The sequence below is a fragment of the Pleurodeles waltl genome, chromosome 4_1 (genome assembly GCF_031143425.1).
Source record: "Pleurodeles waltl isolate 20211129_DDA chromosome 4_1, aPleWal1.hap1.20221129, whole genome shotgun sequence".
In the NCBI taxonomy this organism is placed as follows: domain Eukaryota; kingdom Metazoa; phylum Chordata; class Amphibia; order Caudata; family Salamandridae; genus Pleurodeles; species Pleurodeles waltl.
The window spans coordinates 15,351,651-15,361,074 of NC_090442.1; positions in this window are offsets into that span (position 1 = coordinate 15,351,651).

A 9,424-nucleotide genomic window follows, 5' to 3' on the forward strand; every position below is an offset into this window, starting at 1 on the left:
CCCTGGGGGCCCCTGCAGTGCCCATGTCACTGGCATGGGCACTGCAGGGGCCCCCGTAAGAGGGCCCCTACAAGTATTTCACTGTCTGCTTGGCAGACAGTGAAATACGCGACGGGTGCAACAGCACCAGTCGCACCTTCCCACTCCGCCGGCTCGATTACGAGCCGGCATCCTCGTGGGAAGGGAGTTTTTCCCTGGGCTGGCGGGCGGTCTTTTGGCGACCGCCCGCCAGCCCAGGGAAAAACTTAGAATACCCTCCGCGGTCTACTGACCGCGTTGTGGTATTTCGGAGGGGGGAACTCTGGCGGGCGGCCTCCGCCGCCCGCCAGAGTTAGAATGACCCCCTGTATCTTTAAAATCACCAGCACGGATTGTGGGCCTTCTTGCTTCGTCGATTCAAGCAGTTTTCCCAGGGCCTCTGCATTACAGGGCCTTACAGAGACTGAAGATTCACTACCTTCAACATGGCCTTTCGTATGATCATTTGGTTCCGCTCCCTCTCGAAGCCCGAGAGGAACTCCAGTGGTGGCTTTCTCATATGGAAGCCTGGAATGGCAGAGCCATTTTCGGAGGGTCTCCAGAGTTTGTGATAGAGTCAGATGTGAGTCGTTGGGGCTGGGGAGCGAGGTGAGGACAGTTTGACAGGTCGATGGTCTTCAGAGGAGCTTTAGCTTCACATCCATTGTCTGGAACTCCTAGCGGGTTCATTTGCCAACAGATCCCTCTCCTGCTCAAGAGCACTTGTTGCATTCTCCTGAGGATGGACAATGTGTCCATGGTGAGATACATCAATCATTTGGGAGGGACCAGGTCACGCCTTTTGGCGAATATTGCCAGAGTTTTGGCATCTAAGTCTAGCTCAGAAGATCATGGTGATAGCGGAATTTCTTCTGGGCAAGGACAATCTAGTGGCAGATTGGAATTCCCGGTTTCTGAAGAATTCCAGTGATATGATACTTCACCCTTCTGTGTTTCAGAAGATCACGTCTTTGATGTGTCTGTGTCAGGTGGACCTGTTTGCATCTCATCTCAATTTTCAGATTCTAAAATGTTTCAGCTGTAGACCGGATCTGTCGGAATTGGCAACAGATGCATTTTTATAGGATGGGTCAATACAAATGAATGATGCTTTTCCCCCATTTGCCATGATCCCAAGAGTAGCGGTGCTCACACGACGCAAAGCAGCATCTGTGGGTCTCATCACTCCGGTGTGGAAGAGTCAGCTGTGGTTTCCATCTCTTCTAGAACTCTCTATTGCTCTACCTCTGCAGCTCCTGGTCTTTGCTCAGCTCCTTCTGGATTCTGTGGGATCTCCTCATCCCCTTCTTCTATCAGGGCATCTCAGGGCCTTGAATATATCCGGAGACATTCACAAGTGCAAGGCATTTCGTCTTCAGCTACCTCTTTTATACGAGGAGCTTGGGCTCTGTCCACCCACAAAAGATACTCTCTGGCATGGAAAAAGTGAGTGGGTTGGTGCCTTCGAAGGGAGGTGGATCCAGTGGGATCCGAGATCAAAAACATTATAAACTTTATGTCTGAATGCGCTAGATCAGGCTTGTGTTACAGGTCAGTAAATAACTTTAGACCAGCTATTTCTGCAGGACATTCATGGATAAATAATAAACCAGTAGGTCAACATCCCTTAGTATGTCAATTGCTTAAAGGTATCCGGGTGGCGAATCCACCCAAACCACATTACTTACAGCTGTGGGGTGTAAATATTGTGTTATGCTTCTTGAGCAACTGGCCTGAAAATCATTTGTTATCAATGAAACAATTATCGGCCAAATTGACCATGTTGGTGTGTTTGATCTCATGTCGCAGAGTTTCAGATGTGAAAGCCTTAGATCTAGCAGGTAGGTATTCTCTCCTTCTGGACTTTCTTTTCTTATATCTAAACGTACAAAAAGCATGTCTACTTCTGTTGATTATCATGCTTTTCCTCATAATGCAAATCTCTGTGTGGTTAAGTGTTTAAAGGTTTATGAGGAACACACTGCTAGTTATAGAATAGATCCTCTTGGACCTCTTGTGCTATCCATTCAAAAACCTTTCTGACTGGTCTCAGCTGCCACTTTGGCATGCTGGGTTCGATGGGTAATGTCAGAAGCAGGCATTGATATGTCCTTATATGGTGCTCAATCCACCAGAGGTGCTATGGCATCAAAAGCTTTTCTTTTGGGTTCTAGGCTAGAAGATATTCTTAGAGCTGCCTATTGGTCTAGTGATTCCATGTTTAAAATGTTTTATTATAAGTAAGTAGTACATGTTTCTAATTTAATGGTGGATAAGCTTTGAACCAGCATGATTCGGAGCATCCGGTCCTGACATAGAATACAAACTTTTTTAGCTTTGCGTTAGGAATTTTAGATTCTATTAAGGACAAGGAGGAGATGATTATCCCACCCAGTAAATAAAATTAATTGCATACTTTGCATTGTTATGAAGGTATTTTTACCCCTCCTTGAATTTACCAGTTGTATTAGATTTGAGTCTCATAATTGTTTTCTCTTTCAGAAACAGATTCCAAACAGGGGTAAAGTTTTGTGGATCTTCTGAGTTTGTTTTTGGCAGAAATGACAATGAGTCTGATGATTTCAAGCCGTCCAGGAGAGTCTTTTCCGGATATGGTCTGAGAGTGGTATTGAATTTTTACAAAAAAGAGGAAGTCAGATTGTGCCTCTCCAGTTTATTGACTGTGTTGGACTACTATTGGTGGTTTATGAGAGGCGTGGTTCAAAGCCTCATTTAGTGCGTGTTTACTGTTTTTTTACCGGCTGCTGTTTTTTTGAGTAGTAAAGATTGAGAAGCATAATCCTCGCCTCTCTGTCCTTAATAGAATCTAAAATTCTTAACGCGAAGCTAGAAAATGTTGTATTCATCAAGATACCAGGGACAGAGGAAGTGACATCACTTGCCCTTTGCCCTGATGCCAACACAGGAAGTGACAACATATGAGAGTTGTCACTTAATTCTCCCAGGAAGTGTCGTAGGTGACTCTGATGACATCACAATAATTGATGCTGTTGGAGTTAACACCCCAAGGGGCACAACAGCTAACAACACAGATCAACGTCTCTGCACCAGCCCCTCCTCCTGCCCCTCTGCCTTTGAAACAGCCCCTTCCCCTTAGGCACCCCCCCCCCCCCACACACACACACACTTTGCCCCAGCCCCTCCTCCTCTCCCACCTCCCCAACCACCCCGGGCCTCCTCCCCATTTCAGTGTCCGCCTCCTCCCCTCCTGCACCGGCTCCTCCCCCACCCCAGGCCCTCCTACCCCCGTTGCAGTGTCCCCCCCGCTTCCATCTGCCTCGAGCCCCCCCAAGACTCACCTCAGTCTGGTCTGGAAATCTCCACTTCACCCTCTGCGAGGAACTGCTGAACAGATTCCCTTCCGGGTGATCGGAGCCCGTCAGGCCTAGCACCGGATATTGCGAAGCTCCTCTGAGGCACGTGAGTATAATATCCGGGTAAGCTGGGGCAGCGACAGCACTAGCAACGGATACCGATAAGGGCCTCTCGGATATTGAAGTGTTACAGTGTTCAGGTCAGAGGTGGCAGAGTCAGCACCAGCAGCGAATGCGAGGAAGTGCGTCTCAGGCATGTCAGTGGAATCACTCCAGGGTTAGCGGCGGCAGAGTCAGCACCAACAGAAAATAACCTGGAGGTCCTCATGGGCCGATCCAGAGAATCACTTCCGGGCCGGCGGCGGCAGAGTCAGCACGAGTACGGAATGCGAGGAAGCTCGCCTCAGGCATGTCACTGGAATCACTCCAGGGTTAGCGGCGGCAGAGTCAGCACCAACAGAAAATACCCTGGAGGTCCTCATGAGCCGATCCAGAGAATCACTTCCGGGCCAGCGGCGGCAGAGTCAGCACCAGCAGCGAATGCAGGAAGCTCTTCTCAGGCGTGTCAGGGATTCTATGTCAGGACCGGAGGCTTCATATCATGCTTTCTTTCTTTGCTATTTATTAAATGTAAAACAAGCATTTGCAATGCAATAGGTCTCACATTTGTCTGAGTTAGAGCTGTTGGTTTAAATACATAACTGGACTTTTCTTGCCACATAAATTGCTCAGCCCTGCTGCATAATTTTGTCATTTCTGCCAGATAATTCCAGTGACCTTGCATATAACTAAACATTTACATTCTTCCTCTTTCTGCAGCAAAAATAAAAAAAAATTGCCATAATTATTTATATTTACATCACTCATCACTTACATCATTTATATTTATATTTAATATAAAGGAGCCCTCCTTTAGGCCCCATTGCTCTGAATAGTCATGCAATGCCTCTGTAACTTGCTATATTCTTATAATATAAGGATAGGTGTACGTTATCCCACATTCCAAGCCATAACATCAAAGCAGCAATAGGAGCAGCCTCACAACCAATCACGTTCAAGACTACAAATAGCAAAAAACCAAACCTTCGAGAATCTGGGCAGATGTAATCATATACCGCAGAAAGATCTCTGACACCAAGATGTAACAGATTAAAAAGGATTTATGAGACCTTGCACACAAATAAGACGAAATAATGTATTGCTTATGGGAAATGTAGTCTTTGGAAAAAGTTTATTTTGATTGGCTGCTGTGTTTTCTTTACATTTACTAAACAGCAAAGAAGGAAAGCATAATACTCGCTTCTGTGTCCTAACAGAATGAAAAGTTTTCTAGCATTCGCACCAAGAATTTTCAATTCTATTAAGGACACGGAGGTGAAGATTATGCTTCTCTTTCTTTACTGCTCAAATATCAGCAGCCAATCAAAATACAAACTACATTTCCCAAAAATCATTGCAGAAAAATGTCCATCAATCAACAGCCCTTTAATCATATTAGAGTCCACAAACGCTCAGGGACTTCCTCTTTCTTTGCGTGACGAACTGGATAGTAATATTCCATAAACACGAACTTGAAGAATGCCTGGGAGCATTAACAGCTGACTGAAGATAACATTCCTCCAGCAGAGAGCTTCCGGTGGCATTCCGTCTTACTCCACTTTTTGCTCCGATCCTAGGTAGACAAGAAAGATCATAACAATAACAACAATAATGATAATAACAATCATACTAGTAAATATTATTAGCATCAATAAGTTTATCGACATAACAGTAGTATAAAGTTGGGAGGGAACATGACGACACATCTCAACAGAAAAACTGCATTTAACGAAAATGGTTGCCTAAACAAACACAACTCTTGGGCGGGATAATCTTCGACTCTGTGTCCTTCATAGAACTGAAAATTCTTGGCACGAATGCTAGCAAATTTTTCATTCTATGTCAGGACCGTAGGCTCAGATTGTGCTAGTTCAAAGCTGCTTGAAACACACTATATGCAAAATCACCCACAGGTTTGTAATAAAACTGTTTGAAAGTGGAATCTGAAGACCAATCTGCTGATTTCATAATATCCAGCACTGACATACCCAAACCTACAGCTTTTGAAGCCCCCGCACCCGAACCGAGTGCGCACCAAATACCTGCGTATCAATTCCCGCTTCAGCCATTACAAATTGCAACCATCTGGCAATGGTAGCCATAGACACAGGTTTGAAAGGTTTGCAAAGAGAAATCAATAATTGGCCTGTCAGACTCTGTCTAAGGGATCTAGTACATTGTTCATATTCTTTTAGACAAGCAACAACACACAATTTCTTAGAAAAAGGAAAAGCAAAGTATTCTATACAGGTAGTCATTGTTTTTGTTCTTCTAGAAATGGAAAAAGCGACACCTTCCAGTGTAAAAACTCTACCTGCAAGATCCAAGGCTACCACATCCGAAGAAAGTCGACAAGCTGTTAGGCATAGCAGCATGGCCAGCTTAGCTGATAACTGTGATGAAGCAGAAAATGAAGGTTTTGATTTATTAACGCATAAACGTAGTGTAAAACAATCATGTGTGATATTAACCGAACTAATAAAAATTGTACAGGGACAAAATGTGCCCTCAGAGTAGTTTGCCATCATTTATACGCGTGCTTTATATAACGTGGTGTATTAGAATTGCACTAATCCGACATAATCATAAACGTGTGCTACGATTTGCTTGTTTGAAATGTTTTAGCTTAGCATTACTTTAACGGAGGCTTTGGCCTAGTTGCCTGGTCTCACGGTTTAGATGTTCGTATTTTTCCACTGTGCTATTAAACGTGTATTTCTGCTTGAAGCTGTACTTTTCCACAGAAACTGTTCACATGCTTATCTTAAAGTTAGTGCCAGCCTGGCATATTTTCTCTTTAATTCAAGGTCGACTTGCAGGTGCGGACAATGGAGGCTCTGAGAGTAAGCTAATCGAGAGACAATGTTGCAATTTGCGTACCCATCTCCAAGGATAATGTATGCTTAAGTAAAAGCTTGAGAACTGTCGTTTTTGATTGGTCAATTTGAAGCTAACCTATGAACCCTCCAATGGAGACCCTACTGGACTTGAACTGTTGTCTATAAAAACCCAGGTGCACGAGAGGAAAGCTCTCTCGATCTTCGGACATCCCACCATCTTGACTTCGTAGCTACTATGACCCATTTTGCTGCGACGCCATTTTGAGAGACTTTGATGCTTTCTCTAATCGAGAGAAAGAGACCTTAATGATTCTTGCCCTAGAGACTTTAACTTTGATTTGCCCCTTTGCATGAAGTAGTAGTTTTATCTTGCCGCCGTGAGGCAATTGCCCCGTTCACCTTTGCCCCTTTCGTCCCGGCCCTATGCTGATCGAGAAACGATACCTGTGAGACGAAGAATTCATTGATTGCTGATCGGAATTGGTAATTATGAAAGGAAATTGTAAAATTGCATTGTGTTTCTTTTAGGTAACCAACTGCTGACTTTGATAAGGACCCTAGCTAGGAGTTTTCTAAATTGATGTTGCCAAATTGTTTTTGCATGAAGTCCCACATGCTGATGCTAATTTGAGGTTAGATGAGGATTCCATATGTCGCATGATGCAATTTGAGATCTTGTTATGCTGACTAGATGTACGCAATTAGCCCATTACAGATTATCGTGTTAGTGCTTTGCATTGCCATTATCGAATGCCTTGTGATTCAAATGCTACATAGATTACACTTGTTTCGACGATATGGACAGCTATTAATGTTCATTTATGTTTATCATTTAGTGTTGAGACACATTTATATTGTGCTAACTTTGTTAATATAGGGAAATAAATTCACTAACTTTGCAATAAACTGGTGTGGTTATTCCTGGCTGAAAGGTCAGGGTTTCGCCGACATGTATTCTGGATTAATTGTTAAGTGTTATGTCGTTCAAGGTGTTGCTTATGTACGTTATTGATTATCGATTTGAGGTGATTGATCGATTAAGAGTACAGAGAGTTCCCACATAGTCAAAAGATTCATCGACCTAAAGAGCGTCCGAACGCAGGTAAAATTGTTACCACGGTTCGCTCTATCAGTAGATGGTAGCAGAGGACGGTTACGTCTTTTGGGACCCTGTACTATTAAAGTACATGGTGTCGAATTAACGGTTACGCATTTTGAGGCCTCATTCGAGAAGTTGAATTAGATTTTTCTTGGATAAAATTGATTGACAAGATGATGATGGGCTAGGTCCACCGCGACTTTCCCGGGATCTCGAAGCTTGCGAATGGAGAGAAAGGAGATGTGGAAACAGCGTTGGCAGTACTAGTGATGGTATGAGTGAAGTTAGGGTTTTGCGCTTGCACAGCTTATTGCCGCAGGGTGTGTGAAAAGGTTGCGAGGATTTTCTTTTAAGGATAGCGGAGGTGCGACTCCGAGTGTAGAAGTAGAGAAGTCGTCGAACTTCATAGAGATAGCGGAGGTGCGGCTCCGAGTGTGAGAGTAGGGAAGTCGTCGAACTTCATGTGCGTCTGGCGCTTTGTGCATAAAAAGGTCCACGTGGTTGTTGTTGTTGAGACGGGCCCTGCGAGGTCAAGAGACTCCGGAGTATGTTGATCCATGTTGTGGTCTGGGCGGTTTAGTAGGTTGATCGGGCGTGGTCAACGAGTGGGTAAGTGTGTTAGGGAGTGATAGAAACTTCGACTTCGGGCTTTGACAAGATTCTAAGTGCACTAGAACAGATCATTGACAAGTTGAGAGTAGGTCTGCGGGTCAGATTTGCTTGCGAATGTGGGGACTGAGAAAGACCGAATAGCGGCCGAGGCTGGTGAAAGAGATCGAATAGTGGCCGAGGTTAGTGAAAGGTCCCTAAGGTCCTGAAGCGATTACGTTACCCTTCCTGTAGTAAACCGACAGATCTGTTTTAGTTTTGGTAGCTCGCGATATATGCAAAAAGTTGTTACGAGAGGAGCTGAGTGAAGGAGGACTAGCCGCGAGGCTTTGTCAGCCGCAGTGTGTGTGAGTGTGACGTCACTAAGAGCCGCGCTGGGATAGGTTGGTTGGAGAGAAGGGTCGCGCACGGATTGGACGCAGTCCGTGGGACTCGATTGGAAGAGGAAAGGCAAGTGAAGAGTATTCCGGGAATTAAAGTCACCTATTGATTACAAATTTTGTGGAATAAAAGTGACCGGTTGATTATAAGCTTTTTTGAATTAAAAGACGAGAAAAATGAAATTCCTTAAAGCATTCAGGAGCGCGATGAAGGGAGAGTCTTACATTAAAGCGAGCGTAGGGGAGGAGACGCCGCCCGAGGGCACACCAGCTTACATTGTAATGGAGGAAAAAGGGGTAGCTCCGTGTCTTTGGCTAAAACAATGGCACAAGTGGACAGAGAAACATGGGAGCGTAGCATTCCCGATACACGGGACATTCAATATAAGGGTCCTAGAGAATTTGAGATTCACAATGTATGACATGAAGGTGCCTCCAAGGCCAGCACAGTTTGAGGCTCTAGCAATATGGGAACTCATGGCTAGACAGCAACAGAAGAACAAGTTTGAAACGAGGATGAGGAAAGTAGAAAAGACACTAGCGGATGCTAGGTGGGATAATGAGCAGAAGGTGTGGAGGTCAGATGTATTGCAGGGAATAAAATTGTTCCCCGCAATTACTAAGGATGAAGAGGAGACAGGTAAGAAAGCTGCCTGTAAGACAGACAGGAAGTGTTCAAAGGATAGAGAGGACGAGGAAAAGTTGAGAAGAGAAGAGGAGTTAGAGGATGAGGAGTTGATAATGCAATTGCTGAACGACCGTCCACCACCCTATGCGGAGAATGGACAAGGTCCAAGTACCAGTTCTGCCCCTCCGGGATCGGTACAGAACAGTGAAACCCAGAGTTCAGGAGTACCATCGGGATCTAAGGATCCGAGTTTACTGCGCACCCCGCAGATACCGCAGGTTAGGAGAATGTATCCAGATGTGCCCGTATTGAAACCAGCAGAAAATTATCAGCCGCAGATGCCAGGGTACTACAGCAGCGATAACAGTGGAGGGATGATTCTAGATTCAACCGTAAGGGGCGTACAGAATGGTTAC